This window comes from Macaca fascicularis, chromosome 9 (assembly GCF_037993035.2).
Source record: "Macaca fascicularis isolate 582-1 chromosome 9, T2T-MFA8v1.1".
NCBI classification, from domain to species: Eukaryota; Metazoa; Chordata; class Mammalia; order Primates; family Cercopithecidae; genus Macaca; species Macaca fascicularis.
Genome location: NC_088383.1, coordinates 62,498,356 through 62,518,771, shown reverse-complemented (window position 1 = coordinate 62,518,771; position 20,416 = coordinate 62,498,356).

Sequence of the window (20,416 nt, the reverse complement as noted above, 5' to 3'; positions counted from 1 at the left end):
AAGTGCATATTCTATTTCAGGATTTTTTTTTTTTCAAAACTAGAATGTCTTAAAGTCAGTGGCATTTTAAAATGGAAAAAATTCTTGGGTGGTTTTCTTTTTCCCATGATTTTCTAATACTTCACTGTCCCGTAAGAACAGGTATCTAAAGCATTGTCTTTTGATAAATGACCTCAGTAACTAATTATTACTTATGATTCAGAGGGGATCTTCTGAAGTACAAACAAGCTGACCCCACCCAGTTATGTACTTTTTTGAAGGTTTCTTTCTTTTTTTTTTTTTTTTAATTATAAGCTTAAACAACAAAAATTTATTTTCTTACAGTTCTAGAGGCTTGAAATCCAAGTCCAAGGTGCCAGCATGTTCTGTATTTGGTGAAGGATCACTGTTTTTTTTTCTGAGACCGAAGTGCTGGCATTACAGGCGTGAGCCACCACACTCAGTCAAGGATCACTTTCTAGCTTGTAGATGGTAGCCTTCTTGCTGTGTCCTCACATAGTGGCATGGGGGGAGGAAGAGAGAAGGCCCAGTTATGTACTTTTAAGTATGCAGGTTGAACGGACTGAGGTCAGCAACACAGAATGACTCCCAAACAGGAATATAAATGGACGTTAAGAGAGGGCACGTTACTGGTTTGATGTGATCTGTTAGTGAGTAGAGTGAGGGATTTAATAGGTTCATTCCATTTGGTACACCTTGAGGGAATGAACTCTTGGCACCAGCTGTGGGGAAACACAAGGATGAATGGCTGGAAACCCATCATTCTAGAAGACAGCATTCAATGAGCAGTGGGAGTGGGCAGTTGCCAGGAGGGATCTAATTCTAGTGAAGAGAAGGCAGTGCTGAAGGCAGAAGCCTTTACTGTGGGTGGGGAATGTTAATCATTAGAAGCCACTGTTTTAAGAGATTAAATCAACATTTATTAGACACTCTAAAGTAGTACAAGAGTAGTTAAATGATAAGAAATAGCAACACACTTCAGTGACTCAAGGTAATTATAAAATCATTATCCGGAAACTACAAAAGGTTTATTCAGACTAATTGCCACAGGAGTTCAGAGGAAGGAGGCAAATACAAGGACTGCATATCAAGACATCTGAGTCCACACATGCCAGCTCAGAAAGGTTGGTACTTTGTGAAAAGGGGAATGTCTGGCTCAGCTCGCATGTGTAGCATCATGGGGAGTTCCTGACCTCCTTTGCAGAGAACCCAACCTTCTGTGCCTGCAAGACCTTGACAAAAATGTGGGTATTCTTGAAAAGCTATAAAATGTCCTCCAGGACTCTGCTGCGTGACAATCAAATGACGCCACCCTTAACTACACTGTTTCTCAGAAGATGCAAGCATGATTGCCTTCCTCATTTAAATAGAACAGTTATTTAAAAAGAAGTTGGGGAAATTATGATATGACTTTCACTGTTGTTAATTCTGAGTGGCAGAAAAAAAATGGGCATTTGATAAGAAAATGGGGCTTTTGGTATCTTTTTAAGTATATTATAGCTGCCCTTAAGTAATTTTTTTTTAAGGCAAAGTACAAATGGAGAGAAAATGAAAATTATGGAAACACTTTACGAGGAGCTTTCCAGACCTTGGAACTAGTGGAAAGGCCCAGGAAAGCAGAGAGTCTCTCCACCCTGCGGAACTGAACCCAGGGCCTTCAGCGTCCTCCTAGCCTGGCTCCTTCTGTGAGGTTGAAGTTTACCCCCAGAGTACATGGCCCTGGCTGCACCTCCCACATCCCTGCCCTTTCCTGGGAGTGCTAGGTGTGGGGGTGAAAATGCTGAGGCAAGGTGACACATGTCTGCTGGGAAGCCTGCTGTCAAATTGCAAAGTGCAGAACAGACGCCAACAAACAGGATCCATTCCAGCCCTACCTGCAGTTTTCCAGCTCTAAGCACTGGCAAAAGAGGAAAGCTTTGGCGCTGCTAATTCTCCTTTCTACACAACCTCCCTCCCTCCTGCCCGAGTTCCTCCCGCACTTGCTCTATTTGTCCTCTCACCTTTCTCTGTCAAAATCTGCACTTGGATATGGGCTTAGGATCAGTCCTTTGGACCTAAATTTCAGTGTGTGTGCTTCCTTTGCCTCAAATTGTGGCAAGAAAAATAGTCGTTCCCCATTAAAGCAGTATCAGCTATCCTTGAGCACAAGTGGGAGGTGGGGTACTTTTTGGAGGTGGGGTATTTTTTGGAGACAGATTGCTGTTGAAAAAGGAAGGAAGATCAGCAGTCCCACCACTGGCTATATATTCTAGGGGAATGAAATCAGTATCTCGAAGAGATATCTGTATTTATCACATATATACATATAAACTATCACAACACTATTCATGATAGCCAAGATATGGAATCAAGCTAACTGTCCATTAACAGATGGATAAGGAAAATGTGCTATATATACACAATGGAATGCCACTCAAAAAAATGCCTTTAAAAAGAATGAAATTCTGTTACTAGCAACAAGGATGAACCTGGAGGACTTTATGTTAAGAGAAATAAGCCAGGTACAGAAAGACAATGCACGTTTTCATTTCCATATGGGATCTAAAACTCATAGAAGCGGAGAGTAGAATGGTGGTTACCAGGGGCTGGTGGGTGGCAGGGAATGAGGAGATGTTATAAATGATGTGTATTTAAGGTGATGGATATGGTAATTAGTTTGATTCCATGATTCCACACTGTGTACATATAACATCACTGTGTCTGCCATAATAATACATTATTATAATTTATCAAAAAATAATTTTAAAAATAAACTTCATTATCATATTATAAATTAAATAATGAGAATTCTGCAGAAACTGGAAATCTAAGCCAGTGGTTACAAGGTTAACCAAAAAGATCCAGAAGTTAAAAAAAAAAAATCCTGGGAAAAAGTATTACATTTTGGATCAGTGTTAAGTTCAATTTCACTAGAATTTCAGGGTCAGAATGGCCTTGTTAATTGAGTGTTCTAAAGTCTTTTTTCCGTAGTCAGGTACGATGGCATGTTCTTATAGTTCCAGCTGCCTGGGAAGCTAAGGTGGGAGGATCACTTGAGCCCAAGAGTTTGCTGATGAAAAGAGTTCAACTCTGTAAAATATTTGAAGAGATTTATTCTAAGCCAAATATGCATGACCATGACCCATGACAGAACTCAGGAGATTGTGAGAACATGTGCTCAAGGTGGTTGGACTATAGCTTGGTTTTGTACATTTTAGGGAGACATAAGACTTCAATGAATGCAGGTAAGATGTATATTGGTTCAGTACAGAAAGGTGGGACAACTCGAAGGGCGGGGGGCTTCCAGGTCTTAGGTGGATTCAAAGATTTTCTGAATAGCAATTTGGTTGAAAGTTTATCTAAAGATCTAGAATCAATTGAAGGGATTGTGTGGGTTAAGATAAGAGGTTGTGGAGACCAAGGTTCTTCTTATGCAGATGAAGCCTCCAGGTAGCAGGCTTCAGAGAGAATAGATTATAAATGCTTCTTATCAGACTGGGTACTAGACTCTTAGTTAATTTTCTCCTGGATCAGGAAAAAGACCTGGAAAAGGATGAAAATCAATTCTATGGAATGTTGATTTTCCCCTCAAGAGACAGATTTGCAGGGCCATTTCAGAATATGTCAAAGAAATACATTTTGGGGGTAAAATACGTATTTTTTTCAGGGCCTGCTAGCTGTCATATTGCTACAAAGAGTCTTGTCAGTCTTCAGGTCTCTATTTTAATGTTAACGCTGGTCGACTGTGCCTGAATTCCAAAGGGAGGACGGGTAACGAGGCCTGTCTTCCCACCCATTCCCATCATGCCTGAACTAGTGTTTCAGGTTTACTTTAGAATGCCCTTGGCCCAGAAGAGGAGTCCACTCCATTGGTTGGGGGTGGGGCTTAGAATTTACTTTTGGTTTACAAGTTTGAGGCTGCAGGGCACTGTTATTGCACCCGTGAATAGGCACAGTACTGCAGCATGAGCAACATAGTAAGAGGAGACCCTGTCTCAAAAAAGTAAAAGCCTTTTATCCTTAACTATTGTAATACTCAATTATAATAAACATGGGGGGGGTAAGAAAAATTGAGAAAGGAAGGGAAAGCTATGTACCCCACTTCTGAAAATTGGCCACCTAAAATAATAAAAAATTATGTTCATATTGCATGGCACGTTTAACATTACACTCTCATCCAGTGAATCTGTTCCTCTACAGCTGCATCTACTATTTTACATTCAAAATAACAAAGGCACAGAGAAGTTGAGCAACTTGTGCTGGTCACACAGCTAAAACATAGGATAGCGCTGGTTAGAGCATGGATCGTGTGGCTGTGGAGCCTGTGCTTTTTAAGCAAGTGTGGGGGAGGTAGAAAGACACCAAATACAAGGGTCCTGAGTCCCCCACTTTAGGCTGAAACTTGGACTGGGTATGAAGGGTTGGGGGCAAAAGACAGAAACTCCAGAGAGAGAGAGAGAGAGCAAGGCCAAACATGAAGGGGGTATGCCCATCAAGGGCCCAGGGTCTGGTTTCACACATGCTTCAACACCAACCTAGAGTGGCCATCGGAGAATGAAAGACATTGCCTTCTAGTGTCATCTTTGTGGCATAGTGGACATCATGACATTTCAGCACATTCCCTGTGGAGGAGCCTGCAGGCCTGCTAGCTGCTGCCATAGTGAGGCAGGGTAGCCCTACCACCAATGCTGTCGTGGACAGATCAACCCAGGGTACAGGGAGACGTGAAACTGTAGCAGGACGAGTGGCAGACAAAACTCCTCAGACACCTAGTTAAAGGAGGAAGGGTTTTTTTTGACCAGGGGCATCAGCAAGACTCTTGTCTCAAGAGCCAAGCTCCCCGAGTGAGTAATTCCTGTCCCTTTTAAGGGCTCACAACTCTAAGGGGGTGTGTGTGAGAGGGTCATGATTGATTGAGCAAGCAGGGGTTACATGACTTGGGGGTGCACGCATCTTTAATTAGATGGGAACAAAACAAGATAGGGATTTTCACAGTGCATTTCTATAAAATGTCTGTAATCTATAGATAACATAACTGATTAGGTCAGGGGTGCGGCACTGGGCTGTCTGCCTGTGGATTTCATTTCTGCCTTTTAGTTTTTACTTCTTTCTTTGGAGGCAGAAATTCGGCATAAGACAATATGAGGGGTGGTCTCCTCCCTTATTCCCCCCTTTTGAGACTCTCAATCATTTTATTAGTGGGAGTTCCCACTTTCATTTTCACTACCCATGTCTTCTTGCAAGACAGATCCATAGTGATTCATATAGTACACTTGTGCTGAAGCATTTTGGTGAACTAAGGTAGCGATCAAGCTTTTTATCATTCGAAGAAGTACAGGTAGCAAACAAGGGAGCAGTAAGTAAGTTCCTATTACTATTATAACTCTTATTATAAGAGTTTTAAATCCTCCTACCGCTGGGAACCATTTTCTAAACATAGCCATAGGATCAAATCTATGTCACACTTGCATGGGCACATGTGCCAGTTTTGTCATATCTCTAACCATGTCTTCAACTACTTGCCCTTGATTATCTATGTGTAGGCACCAATTAGTAAGGTTAAATTTCCTACAGACCCCTCCTTCAGCTCCTAGCAAGTAGTCGAGAGCTAATCTATTTTGATAGATAGCACTTCTCATCTGAGTTTCTTGCCAGGCCAGAATAGTCAAGGCTCTGCCGGTTTTATTAGTGATTATTTTTAAGACAGCTTGTAACTGTATGATTCGGTTGATCATGTAAATGGGGGTCCGGTATCCCCAAGAGTCATCTTGTGCCTAAGTAGCAGGTCTATAATATTGTATGATTCTCTCAGGGAGCCATTTATCATTTTTTCAATTTCTTATAGCTGTGCTTCTCTTTTCGCAGGAAGCATAGACAAGAAAGTCCAGGAGTTCATCTGTTTTTATGGGCAGTAGGAAGAAAGATGGTTTAATAATGCCAATGACACAACTACCTGCCCACTGGTCAGGTAATTTGGTGTAAGCTCAATGTCCACATATCCAATATAATCCAGTGGGTCTGTCTAGTCCCACTGGGACTCTGGGTGGGTGCACACAGTTTGCAACTTTGGGAATTTACTGAATGGATTTCTCTTTGTGTGATTTGAACTCCACCAAGTGATTGTTTTTGTGGTACCATTATATAGTTTCTGTCTCAGACAACTAAGTCCTCCTACGGGGTGAGTGAATTCTTTCCCTTCTCTAGCTATGCGATGTTGTCCAATAATTGAGACTTTTAGGACCTAGAAATCATTAGGATGATTCTTTTGAGCTGGGAATTCATCAGAAACTGGGTCTGTAGGTACTAATTCTCGGGCTTCCTATGGCCATTGATCTCTTATTACAGTTCCTCCACATACATAACATGAAGTGACATTGAGAGACTCGGCTACATGCTCGGCTAATTGCAAAAACAAATTTCTTGTTTTTCCTGGAATTTCTGGTACTGGCACTTTTAGTTTATCATAGAAGGTTTGAAATACTGGCTCAGGACAGCATTTATAAACTTTTTATCAAACCACAATATTTATTTGAAGATCCAGTCTAGCTCCATCAATTTTTAGGGTTACTTGTTCCCTTTTTTCCCAGCAAGGATCAAGGGGATTGGTTATTACTAGCTCTAAAGGGTCACACTGTCCCTTAATACAGGAAGGACCATTTTTTCCTTTCTGAAGATGGACTGGATCCTTTTCATTTTGTTTCTTTTTTTTTTTTTTTTCAATCCAAGTGGCCTAAATGACACAAGACCAGTATTTACATTTATTTCCACACAGTCCTAGTTTATGACAGATGTACTTATTTTCTGCCATATAGCCTCTTTTCTTTTTTTTTTTTTTTTTTTTTTTTTTTTTTTTTTTTTTGAGACGGAGTCTTGCTCTGTCACCCAGGCTGGAGTGCAGTGGCCGGATCTCAGCTCACTGCAAGCTCCTCCTCTCGGGTTCACACCATTCTCCTGTCTCAGCCTCCCGAGTAGCTGGGACTACAGGCACCCGCCACTTCGCCCGGCTAGTTTTTTGTATTTTTTAGTAGAGACGGGGTTTCACCGTGTTAGCCAGGATGGTCTCGATCTCCTGACCTCGTGATCCGCCCGTTTCGGCCTCCCAAAGTGCTGGGATTACAGGCTTGAGCCACTGCGCCCGGCCAATATAGCCTCTTTTCTAATTAAGAGAACTACACCTTATTCCTAACTTATTACTATTAATGACAGCACAGGCATCAAATTTCAAGGTGACTTGTTTGGGAACCCTTTTTTTTTTTCTGTTTTGGCTAACACTTTACTCGTATCATTTATGAGCCCCTTCCAGTCTTCAGTTCTTAATCTTATTTTAAAAACTGTGGTCATGGGAGGCTCAGATGGGTCATAACACACATCAGGTTGGTCATTTCCTGGGCTACATACCTTGTATAGAATAACATTATACAAATTAGTTCTTTTTAGAGTTCCAGTACACTTATAACAACCATAAAATAATAGGACCATGGCAACCTTTTGTCCTACCTCAGTGACTTGATGTATACACTGGGAACAGCCCTCAGTCCGAGGAAGGTCAATTGAAGTCCCTACTGTACAAGTCCAAATTTTAAGGAAAATGAGTTCCACAATGAGTTTCCTCAAGCTTCGGCCATGTGTGGACCAGTCAGCTTCCGGGTGTGACTGCAGCAGGGCTTGTCGTCTTCTTCGGAGTCACTTTACAGGGCTTGGGGAAGCTGCTCTCATCCATGTGTTGCTCACAGTTTACTGATGTTTAAGGGTGGTCTCAGAGGTTGGGCCCACTTGAATAAACTGAGTCCAATGCCTCTACACAGTTATGTTCAACTGGGCTCTCTAATACCGGGAGCAAGGTGGTGGGGTTTAGGGTGTTGCAAACTTCAATGGTTATGTGGGGATTTTCGCATAGCAAGCTTTGGTACTTGGTTAATCTAGCATTTGTTAATCAATGATGTCCTTTGGCATTTATTAAAGTTACCACAGCATGGGGGGCCTTTATATTCAGGTTTACCTAAGGGTTAGTTTATCTGCTTCTTGTGCTAACAGGGCCATTGCTGCTAGGGCCCTTAGACCTGGGGGCCAGCCTTTGGAAACCCTGTCTAGTTGTTTTGAGAGATAGGCCAATGGCCTTTGCCAGGGCCCCACAGTCTGAGTTAAAACTCCAACTGCCATTATTTTCTCTTTCTGACACATAGAGTGTAAAGAGTTTTGTCAGGGCAGGTAGCCACAGGGCTGGGACCAATGTGAGTTTTTCTTTTAATTCATGAAAACCTCATTGCTGTTGGTTGTAATAGATGTAGTTTATCTAATCTACATTTTTATTAACTGTCACCCACCAAAATATTGACTTAAATCTTGCAGCTATTTGATTTCCAGTTTTAAATTGATCTGGTATTCCTCGTGAGACTCCACTTGCGTCTAAATAGACATGAGAGTCGAAAGACCCATAAGGGGCTTCTCTCGCTTTTTGATGTCTTATGTTTTTTTCCTTCTGGGTGATGAAATGCCAGGGTGAAAGGGATAGCCAATTGGACTAAAGTACAACTGCCACTCCAGTTATTCAGCAGAGTGTCCAGCAAAGGTCCACCACAATACCACCACACATCTGCTCAGAGATGAACAAGGGCTGACTGATTGATAAACTCTTGAAAATTTTTAAGCTCACTGCATCCTTTCAGGTCTCCAAGGAACGCTGTTTCCTCCTTGTCGTGAGAGACATGAAGTGAACTTAGCGTTGGGAGACAGAGGCTGGATGGCCCTCGGGGGCTGACCCACAGGGTGCTGGACTTTGGGATATAGCAGAGAGAGCTTGGCATGACTTGTTACTCCAGGCTGTAGAATTCTGGAAAAAAGCTACCATGCAGCCCACACCTGGTCGACTGGAGGACCACTTTAGTGGAAAGGGGACAATCTGGGCCTCTGACCTGCCATGTGCACAAGCATAACAATTGCTTTTATTTAACATGCAGATGGAATATTTGATCCATTTTAACCAGGCATTTGCATCTTGGTATCCTGTCTTAATTGCTAAAGTTTGTTTTAAGTCTTTAACTTCTATGATCCTATAGTAAAATGAATGTATGATTTTAGGAAATTACAAAAACCAGTTGGGGCAGTCCATCTTTGCTCTTCAGCGGTCCACAGAACGTTGGACCAACTGTGGCATGAAAGCTGTACATCGGGGGCAAGACTCCCAGTTGGCACTGGGGTCTTTATCAAAATCTCCCTGGAATAAATGGTCCTAGTTTACTAATGCCCAGTCTGAGGACAGTCAGGAGGGACAAGAAGTACTTTTCTGAAGTAGAAAGCTGTCTTTGACTTGGCGAGTCCCCACAGGGTATAACAAGGCAAGCATTAAATGCAATAGTTTGGCCGGGTGCGGTGGCTCACGCCTGTAATCCCAGCACTTTGGGAGGCCGAGGCGGGCGGATCACAAGGTCAGGAGATCGAGACCACGGTGAAACCCCGTCTCTACAAAAAATACAAAAAATTAGCCGGGCGCGGTGGCGGGTGCCTGTAGTCCCAGCTACTTGGGAGGCTGAGGCAGGAGAATGGCAGGAACCCGGGAGGCGGAGCTTGCAGTGAGCCGAGATCGCGCCACTGCACTCCAGCCGGGGGACAGAGCGAGACTCTGTCTCAAAAAATAAATAAATAAATAAATAAATAAATAAATAAATAAATAAATAAATGCAATAGTTTGAGGCAAAATTGAGTTGGTTATGTTAACTAGATGGCCAGCAATAGAATGAGGAAAGAAGAAAGAGTAATAGAATAGATGAAAAGAGTTAAATTTTTCTTAGCTTTAGTTTGGTAGGGTTTTCCCCTGGAATTATGGCCCACGACTCTGGAGGGGGTGGCACTTTCTTGACTCAGGTGTGATGAGTCTATCCTTTTTTGCTGTACGAACAGCAGTCTTGTTGGTTAGCAGCACAAGGTAGGGTCCTTCCCAGGCTGGGTCGAGTTTTTCTTCTTTCCATCCTTTAATGAGAACGTGATCTTCAGGCTGGTGCTGGTTTACTGGAAATCCTAGGGGTGGTACATGTGCTAAAAGACTCTTAGTTTTTTTTGTTTTTGTTTTTTTTGTTTGTTTTTTGTTTTTGTTTTTGTTTTTGTTTTGCGAGAAAGGAAAGTGGAAGATAAACCACGTATATAATTTTTAAGAAATGGACCTTTTGCTTTAAATGTGGGGACCTTGGCAGTGGACTTTATAGTCCTTACTGCCTTTTTACTGAGAAATTTCCTTTAGCACCTATTTTTATTAGTTTTTAAACCAAAGAAAGCCAAATACCATTTTATATTTAACAATGCTTCTCATATGATTTTTATACCAGATAAGCTAAATTTTATCTTTATATTAGTGTGTTATTAATGTTAAACCTCATTTTAATAAAACCTTATAGACATATTTATCTAATTTTTTTTTTTTTTTTTTTTTTTGAGACGGAGTCTCACTCTGTCACCCAAGCTGGAGTGCAGTGGCCGGATCTCAGCTCACTGCAAGCTCCACCTCCCGGGTTCACGCCATTCTCCTGCCTCAGCCTCCCGAGTAGCTGGGACTACAGGCGTCCACCACCTCGCCCGGCTAGTTTTTTGTATTTTTTTAGTAGAGACAGGGTTTCACCATGTTAGCCAGGATGGTCTCGATCTCCTGACCTTGTGATCCGCCCGTCTCGGCCTCCCAAAGTGCTGGGATTACAGGCTTGAGCCACCGCGCCCGGCTATTTATCTAATTTTTAATGTTTGACCATAAGGTAAGATTTTATAGACTCTTTTTAACCTTTTATAATTTTTACTAAAGAGCAGGTTGGTGCTTTAAGAAAAACCTGTTATGCTTTTACTTTAATGTCCAGTTCACAGAAAAACTGGATGATACTTCTTTAACTTTAGCTAATATGTTTACACACAGAATTTTCTTTGCAATTAACATTTTAAAACTTGCTTAAACCTTCAAAACAATAATTTTTTTAAAATTTTTTAATGTAGGTAAAAATGTACATTCTTATGCCTCCTTATAATCCTTTTACCAAAGGTATATTTTACTTTTCTTATACCCCTTGCACATAAACTGTTTGTTTTTTTCAATAGTTTTACATTCAGGAGGCCTAGTTACTTTTAAATTATACAACATTTTTTGCATAAGTTCTTTTTTTAACACACTTTTTTTATAACCTTTTTTTTTTTCTTTCACAACTTTTACAGGCAATTTTTCAACATGCCTTAACTTTCTGACTTATTACAAACGTTTCTTTCTTTAAACAACCAGTTAATTTATTTTAGGACAAGAATTTACCATATAACACTCTTTTTATATAAATTCGCCCCCTCCCCACCTTTCGTTTTTCAAAGATAATAACCATTCTTTTCCAAAGCAAACCTTTTTTTATGTCTGTGGACTAGACTGTCTAAGGCCACAAGAATAGAAATTACTATAATACATGTTATACTGTTAACTTTTAGCAAACTTTACTTTTGTTGAAAACCTTGTAAGTTTGGGATTTTAATTATCTTTTGCTATTAATAAGACCTTGTTTTGTCCAAATTAGAATTGGTATGATGGCTTTTAAAGGAATAGGGTACACTTTTTTTTTTTCTTAACTACTTGTATATCTCTCTCTTTCTTTCTTTCTCTCTTTGACTTTGTCTCTCTCTCTTTGACTTTCCTTTTGCCTCTGTCTCTTCCTCTCTCTCTCTCTGCCTCTCTCTTTCTTTCTCTCTCTCTCCTTGACTCCCTCTTTGTCTGTCTCTTCCTCTCTGTCTCTTTCTCTCTCTCTTTGCCTCTTTTCCTCTCTGTCTCTTTCCTTTCTCTCTCTCTGCTGGTTTTTCCTTGCCTCAGCCAGCCGCTTATGCTGTTGTTCTCTCAACCGCTGTGTGTTGGGGGCGGGAGGTCTAAAACCAGCTGTAACCAAGTGTCTATGTATAGGAACTGGTCTGGGTTCCCTGGCTTACATGTTACCTTGTGCCATACCTTTGAAACAAGGGACCTGTCCAGGCTTCCTTCTAAGGGCCAACCTACTTCTAATGCTGGCCAGTCTATCTTACACAAAAGTTTTAAGTTTTACTGGTGTCATAGTACTCCATAGTCTCCCTTAAATTCTTTTTTGAAATTTTTCAACATAGTTCCTAGCAGAGTGGGCTTATTTGTGCCTGACCTATGCTTCTTCAAGACAAAACACCATGCTCACACCACAAAACAAAGAGCGGGTAAAAAGGGCACACACACACTTTTGCAGTTTGCACCAAACCAAAATCAAAACCAAAATCAGAGTATCCAAAAATCCAAGCCAGGTCAAAACTAAAACCAAAATATCAACCAATCCAAGTCAAGTCAAAAACAAAAACCAAAGTGCCAATACAGGCACACCGTGGGTGATCAGGCCACGCTTCCACTCAAATGGAGTTGCCAAGTTCCCAAGACCAATCTTGTCAAGCAATTCAAACCAAGTCAAAACCAAAACCAAAGTGCCGATAAAGGCACGCTGTGGGTGATCAGGCACGCTTCCACTCAAATGGAGTGGGCAAGTTCCCAAGACCAGTCCTGTCAAGCAATTCAAACCAAATCAAAACCAAAACCAAACCAAAGTGCCAATAAAGGCACGCCGTGGGTGATCAGGCCACGCTTCCACTCAAACGGAGTGGGCAAGTTTCTTTTTTTTTTTTTTGAGACGGAGTCTCGCTCTGTAGCCGGGGCTGGAGCGCAGTGGCCGGATCTCAGCTCACTGCAAGCTCCACCTCCCGGGTTTACGCCATTCTCCTGCCTCAGCCTCCTGTGTAGCTGGGACTACAGGCGCCCGCCACCTCGCCCGGCTAGTTTTTTGTATTTTTTTAGTAGAGACGGGGTTTCACCGTGTTAGCCAGGATGGTCTCGATCTCCTGACCTCGTGATCCGCCCATCTCGGCCTCCCAAAGTGCTGGGATTACAGGCTTGAGCCACCGCGCCCGGCCAACGCAAGTTTCAAAGACTAGTCTTACCAAGTTTTAGATGTCCAGATTCCAAGCGCCTGTTCCTTCCCAGTGTTCAGCCACTGCGTTGATCCTTCATGGGGGCCTGCCACACACTGCTCTGGTGAGGTGTCCCACCAGGGCAAATGCCTACCCAGGAGTGCTCTCAGGATCTGTGTTGCTTGGGCTAGTCGGAGTCCCCCACAGGGATGTTCCACAGGGCAGGCTTAAGCCGCCTACGTAGCTGCCTCAACCATCCACCATTCACCTCGCTTCCCAGTCGGGGAACCAAGAAATGTAGCAGGACGAGCCACAGACAAAACTCCTCAGACACCGAGTTAAAGAAGGAAGGGGTGTATTCAGCCAGGGGCATCGGCAAGACTCCTGTCTCAAGAGCCAAGCTCCCCGAGTGAGTAATTCCTGTCCCTTTTAAGGACTCACAACTCTAAGGGGGTATATGTGAGAGGGTCGTGATTGATTGAGCAAGCGGGGGTAGGTGACTGGAGGCTGCATGCACCCGTAATTAGATCGGAACAAAACAAGGTAGGGATTTTCACAGTGCATTTCTATACAATGTCTGTAATCTATAGATAACATAACTGATTAGGTCAGGGGTCGATCTTTAACTACCAGGCCCAGGGTATGGTGCTGGGCTGTCTGCCTGTGGATTTCATTTCTGCCTTTTAGTTTTTACTTCTTCTTTTTTTGGAGGCAGAAATATCATCATATGAGGGGTGGTCTCCTCCCTTAAAACAAGGTAAACCCCAAATAAAATTGTAAGCCCCTCAACTGACTGATGGACTCCCTTCCTCTTGGCCAAGGGAATTCCAAAGTAAACCTGAATAAACTAGTTCAGGCCATGATGATAAGAGGAAGTCAGACATGCCTCATTATACTCTCCTCCTTTGTAATTCAGGCACAACTAAACAGTATTAACATTAAAACAGAGATCTTAAGACTAATAAAACAGACTTTTTATAGCAATAAGATACCAAATTCCAGCCTGACTCTAGTGTAGTATCACATGACAGGTAGCAAGCCCTGAAGGAAATTGAAATATTTTACCCCAACATATACTTCTTTGATGTATTTTGAAATGGTCCTGCAAAGCTGTCTCTTGTGGGGAAAATCTACATTCTATAGAGAATCCCACACCCTTTCCATCCTATCCACAGGCAGGCAACCTGGTGCCGCACCCTGGGCCTGGTAGTTAAAGATCAACCCCTGACCTAATCAGTTATGTTATCTATAGATTACAGACATTGTATAGAAATGCACTGTGAAAATCCCTATCTTGTTTTCTTCCCATCTAATTACCGGTGCATGTAGTCTCCAGTCACGTACCCCCTGCTTGCTCAATCAATCACGACCCTCTCACATGCACCCCCTTAGAGTTGTGAGCCCTTAAAAGGGACAGGAATTACTCACTTGGAGAGCTTGGCTCTTGAGATAAGAGTCTTGCTAATGCCCCCAGCCGAATAAACCCCTTCCTTCTTTAACTTGGTGTCTGATGAGTTTTGTCTGCTGCTCATCCTGCTACATTTCCAAGTCTTTTCCCTGATCCAGGAGAGAATTAACTAAGAGTCTGGTGCCTTTTTAGGTCTGACAAGAGCTCCGAAGCCAGCTACCTGGAGACTTCATCTGCATAGTAAGAACCTTGGTCTCCACAACCTCGTATCTTAACCCAGACATTCCTTTCGATTGATCCCAGGTCTCCACCTATGACCTGGAACCACCACTCCTTTGAACTGTCCCATCTTTCTGTACATAACTACTACTGGAAAGGGGTCCTAATCCAGACTCCAAGAGAGGGTTCTTGGACATCGTGCAAGAAAGAATTCCAGGTGAGTCCACAGAGTAAAGTGAAAGCAAGTTTATTAAGAAAATAAAGGAATAAAGAATGGCTACTCCATAGGCAGAACAGCAGCATGGGCTACTCAACAGTATACATATAGTGATTTCTTGATTGTATGCTAAACAAGGATTGGATTTTTCATGAGTTTTCCAGGGATGGGCAATCCCCGGAACTGAGAGTTCCTCCCATTTTTAGGCCTTATAGGGTAACTTCCTGACATTGCCATGGCTTTTGTAAACTGTCATGGCACTGGTGGAAGTGCCTTTGACAAGCTAATACATTATAATTAGCATATAATGAGCCTTGAGAACGACCAGAGGTCATTTTCTTGTCATCTTAGTTTTGCTGGAATGTAGCCGACTTCTTCACTGCATCCTGTTTTATCAGCAAGATCTTTGTGACCTGTACCTGTGCTGATCTAGCATCTCATCCTGTGACTAAGAATGCCTAACCTCCTGGGAATGCAGTCCAGTAGGTCTCAATCTTATTTTACCCAGCCCCTATTTAAGATAGAGTTGCTCTGGTTCAAATGCCTCTGATAGAACAATAGGCATCTTACATGTATCAACTGTTGTCTTAAGTCTCCCTAAGGGAGGAGACCACCCCTCATATTGTCTTATGCCCAATTTCTGCCTGCAAAGAAAGAAGAAGTAAAAACTAAAAGGCAGAAATGAAATCCACAAGCAGACAGCCCGGTGCCACACCCTGGGCCTGGTAGTTAAAGATAGACCCCTGACTTAATTGGTTATTTGCATAAAAAAGCACTGTGAAGATCCCTGTCCTGTTCTGTTTCTAATTACTGGTGTATGCATCCCCCAGTCAACGTACCCTCTGCTTGCTCAATTGATCAGGACCCTCTCATGTGGACCCCCTTATAGTTGTGAGCCATTAAAAGGGACAGGAATTGCTCACCCAGGGAGCTCGGCTCTTGAGACAGGAGTCTTGCCGATGCTCCCAGCCGAATAAACCCCTTCTTTCTTTAACTCAGTGTCTGAGAGGTATTGTCTGCCACTCTTCCTGCTACATCCATAAAATGTATAAAACCAAGCTGTAGCCCAACTTCCCTGGGCACATGTTCTCAGGATTTCCTGGGGCTGTGTCATGTGCTGTTGGTCACTCATATTTGGCTCAGAATAAATCTCTTCAAATATACAGAGTTTGACTCTTTTTGTTGATTAACAGTGGGAAAATTCACAGCCCCCACAAGAGCCAAGTGTATCCTCAAAAGGATCGGGGGTTGAGGCAACAGATACCGGACAGACATACCAGCCTTGACTTCAGCAGCAGGATGCCCGGAGGCAGTAGGCTGGAGACTTACAAGGAAGTTCAGACTAACTGTAAAAATGGAGGAAACTATTGGGTTTTCGTACAGGTTGTGACAGGTGTGTGTACACTGAACATCAGCGTTGTGAGTTATTCTCATTTGTGCACGAGCTCTCACAGAGCTCTGGAAAGAACCTTTAGAGTCAGACAGATCTGGTTCCAGTTGAAAAATTCCCACAACCTTTTTTATGGAGTAAAAGGAAGGTTCCCTTTCCCTGTTGAGTAAGGTAACAAGTAAATGCCTGTCTCCCTGAAGGGGGGAGATAATTAAATGAGGAGACAAACAAAGGATGGTGCCCAGGCCTGGTGCCTCCCTTCATTATAAGATGAGCTGCAGTTTTCTAAGTAAATAAGGTGGGAGAGTCATTTCTGATCAATGTTGGGGGTCTATAAAATGCTTTTGAAAGAAGAGCATGGTGACTGGGAGTGAAGTGTGTAACTCACGCCCAAAGTGGTTTGCCAGTAAAGGGTGGGGACGCTTCAGGCAATATCCTAACTGGTCTTAGAAATTACAAATTAAGCCGGGCGCGGTGGCTCAAGCCTGTAATCCCAGCACTTTGGGAGGCCGAGACGGGCGGATCACAAGGTCAGGAGATCGAAACCATCCTGGCTAACACGGTGAAACCCCGTCTCTACTAAAAAATACAAAAAAACTAGCTGGGCCAGGTGGTGGGCGCCTGTAGTCCCAGCTACTCAGGAGGCTAAGGCAGGAGAATGGTGTGAACCCGGAAGGCGAAGCTTGCAGTGAGCTGAGATCCGGCCACTGTACTCCAGCCTGGGCGACACAGCGAGACTCTGTCTCAAAAAAAAAAAAAAAAAGAAATTACAAATTAAATTGAAAAAAAAAAAGGTCTTCCTTACAAATTCCCCAGTGTGTTACGTGTGTCTCTGGAGAACTTTTCTTCTCAGGAAGGCAGCTAAGTTTTCAAAACCACCTTTGGAAATCATCTAAACCTCAAATTTGAGTATTTTTTGTACCAAAACTGCATATGCTCAAAATTAACAGGTATTCCTGTTAAAATGCCTCTCATTTTCGCCTTTCTCAGCTCAACATGAGATTTTGAATTTTCTAAAGAGCCCGAGGTGTTTCTTCCTTTTTTAAAGCAAGAATTTGACAGCTCTCTTTGAAATGTTAAAAGCAGGTGAAAATCTGTGAACAGTGATTGTCGCTGGGGAGTGGAGTTGAGGCAGAACTTACACTTTATGCCCTGTGTTGTTTAAATTAATGTGGCATGGATTGCTTCCGTCATTTTTCTGTAAGTGTTTTAAAAGCAGGTAGAATTTGACATCTGAATCTTTTCTTCCTTCGAAATATATGGTCCCAGGAAAACCTGCAAATCTGTGAATTGTATGTGTGACTAGTGAAGGCAGAGAGCCCCTGATATAAGAAATTCTTCCTGCTTTTAGCAGAAACTAGTGCTCGTAGTCTCTGTTCTTCAGTGAGAAGAAGGGCTGTGTTGAGAACCTAAAGTCTTTCTGACTCCATGGCTGAGTGGTTGAGGGATCTTGAGAAAATGACCAAAGACCTGGTTCGGTTGATCAGTGGATCCAGATGAATCTTTCTCTCCACTAACCTGAGAGTCTGCCCCTAATTCCTGTACCACTGCTCAGCGACTACAGTCAGCTTTAAGAGTTGGCCTAGGCCGGGCGCGGTGGCTCAAGCCTGTAATCCCAGCACTTTGGGAGGCCGAGACGGGCGGATCACGAGGTCAGGAGATCGAGACCATCCTGGCTAACACGGTGAAACCCCGTCTCTACTAAAAATACAAAAAAAAAAATAGCCGGGCGAGGTGGCGGGCGCCTGTAGTCCCAGCTACTCGGGAGGCTGAGGCAGGAGAATGGCGCAAACCCGGGAGGCGGAGCTTGCAGTGAGCTGAGATCCGGTCACTGCACTCCAGCCCGGGCTACAGAGCAAGACTCCGTCTCAAAAAAAAAAAAGAGTTGGCCTAGTCCCTGAACTCTGCCAGCTAGCTTGTTCTTTTCACTTCTGATGATGGTTTACCAAAAGCAACAAGGAACTATTTCAACAAAAAACAGGTAACAGGTGAGTGCCAGCTGAAGGTGTGATGCTGCCCAGAGAACTCATGACAACACCCTCAAATGAGCCCTGAGAAAAATAAAATCGTGGTGCTGATCCTGATATGGAACATAGACATAATTCTAACCTTAGGAAGCACCTTTAGGGAACGTTGCTGAGGTTATTAACGCGTAGCAGGCACTCCAAGTAAGAGCGGTGTCCCAGCTAGCAATGCAGCCTCCAGAGGAACCCCACCTCTTCCTCGCCCTCAAGCCTCTCCTGGGCTCCAGCTCTGCAATTGTCCCTGGTAGACAATTGCAGAGGCTCCTGGGGTCTTCCTGTCCCCACCTTCTGCTGTGGCTGCTGTCTGCTTCACACAGATACCAGGACTCAGACCACAGCCTGCAAAGAGAATCTCTCTGGGGCCAGGCAGGTAACTGACATAGCATGATGTATAGTTCAAAGAAACCAGTTTATTTGTGTGAATCAATTTTAGTTTTTGCAAATGCATAAAAGCATAAGGGCTACCCGTCAAAATGTCTCCTGCCATTGATTTGCCCACTAAGCAGCCTGAGCACGTGGTCTAAATTGTTTCTCTAATCTGTGACAAAAAGAGAAGGCCAGTGAGGTGCACCATTGGCCAGTATCTGGCAGTGGGCAATGTCTGAACTGGCTTCCAGGAACCAGGGAGATTCTGAAGTGTTGAACCAGGTACTGACATCTTCCCGTATGTTCTTCAAGCTAGGAATCAACATCAGTTTTTTTGGTTAGGAGCTCATCCTTAGTCTGGGCGCTGTGACTCACACCTGTAATCCCAGCACTCTGGGAGGCCAAGGCAGGTGGATCACCTGAGGTCGGGAGTTCGAGACCAGCTTGACCAACATGGAGAAACTCTGTCTCTACTAAAAATACAAAATTAGCCAGGCATGGTGGCACATGCCTGTAATCTCAGCTACTCAGGAGGTTGAGGCAGGAGAATTGCTTGAACCCGGGAGGAAGAGGTTGTGGTGAGCCGAGATTGTGCCATTGCACTCTAGCCTGGGCAACAAGAGTGAAACTCCATCTCAAAAAAAAAAAAAGAAGAAGTTCATCCTTATTAAGGCAAAGGACAGGTGGGCACCACGTCACAAGGGCAAGCACAGTTCTGTGCATGACACAAAATTCACATTTTTTTCTTTTTTTTCTTTTTCTTTTTCTTTTTGAGACGGAGTCTCGCTCTGTCGCCCAGGCTGGAGTGCACTGGCACGATCTTGGCTCACTGCAACCTCCGACTCCCGAGTTCAAGAAATCTGAGCTTCCTGAGTAGCTGGGATTACAGGCACGCACCACCACGCCCAGCTAATTTTGTATTTTTAGTAGAGATAGGGTTTCACCACATTGTTCAGACTGGTCTCCTGACCTCGTGATCCACCCACCTCAGCCTCCCAAAGTGCTGGGATTACAGGTGTAAGCCACCGCACCCAGCCAAAATTCACACTTTTTCTTCAGCCAGGGACAACCCCCAACCCATGGTCAACAACATAGAAACAACCTCCCACGCATCTTAGCATTCTCATTGCTGGAAGGGAATTTGCATGCTCCTCAATTCTTATATCCTCTAAGCATTTGGCTGCGTTGCCTCCTCTTGCCCAAGTCTGACCTCCCGGATGACAGCTTCCTGGGGCCAGATGGGCAGGTGTCACAGTGGACCTTCAGCACACCCAAGACATTGCAGAGCTCTGCACTGCTCACAGCTGACCAGAGAGGCTCAACCAGGCATAAAGGTGCAACTGGCTCACATGGCCTGCCCCAACTCACAGGGATTCTGCCCATGATTCGCCCTGGGCTCAGGTCTTGAGTTTCCAGGAGCCCACCATCCAGTGGCAAACAGCAGGCTGAGGTAAAGGTCATAGCATGCATTAACACTACCTGTACCAGGGGCCAGGGAAGGCTTCAAGGTAGGGAGATTCTTGAGCTGGGGCTGGAAGGTTGAGTAGAGCTGGTTTGGGAGTGGAGGTTTGAGAGCAGCCCAGGCAGAGGCTCATCAGGGTGCATGGGAAACATCCTCATTTCTCCCAAAAAATATTCCTCCTACCCACCATCTCTCATAGGCCCAGGGGCTCTGGATCCTCTGACACCATCTGAGGCCAGAGCCTAGCAAGTGTTCAGGCACCCATGCACTATTATTAAAGGGAACTCAGACCCGCTCTGATGGAAAAGGAGCCCAAAGCACTCCTGGAAACAGTCTCTACCTGGCTAAAGGATCCCCCAGCCTCCCTTTTGCCAGTCTGATTCTTCTGCTGGTCCAGGAAGCCCACCATGACCTGACCTACCAT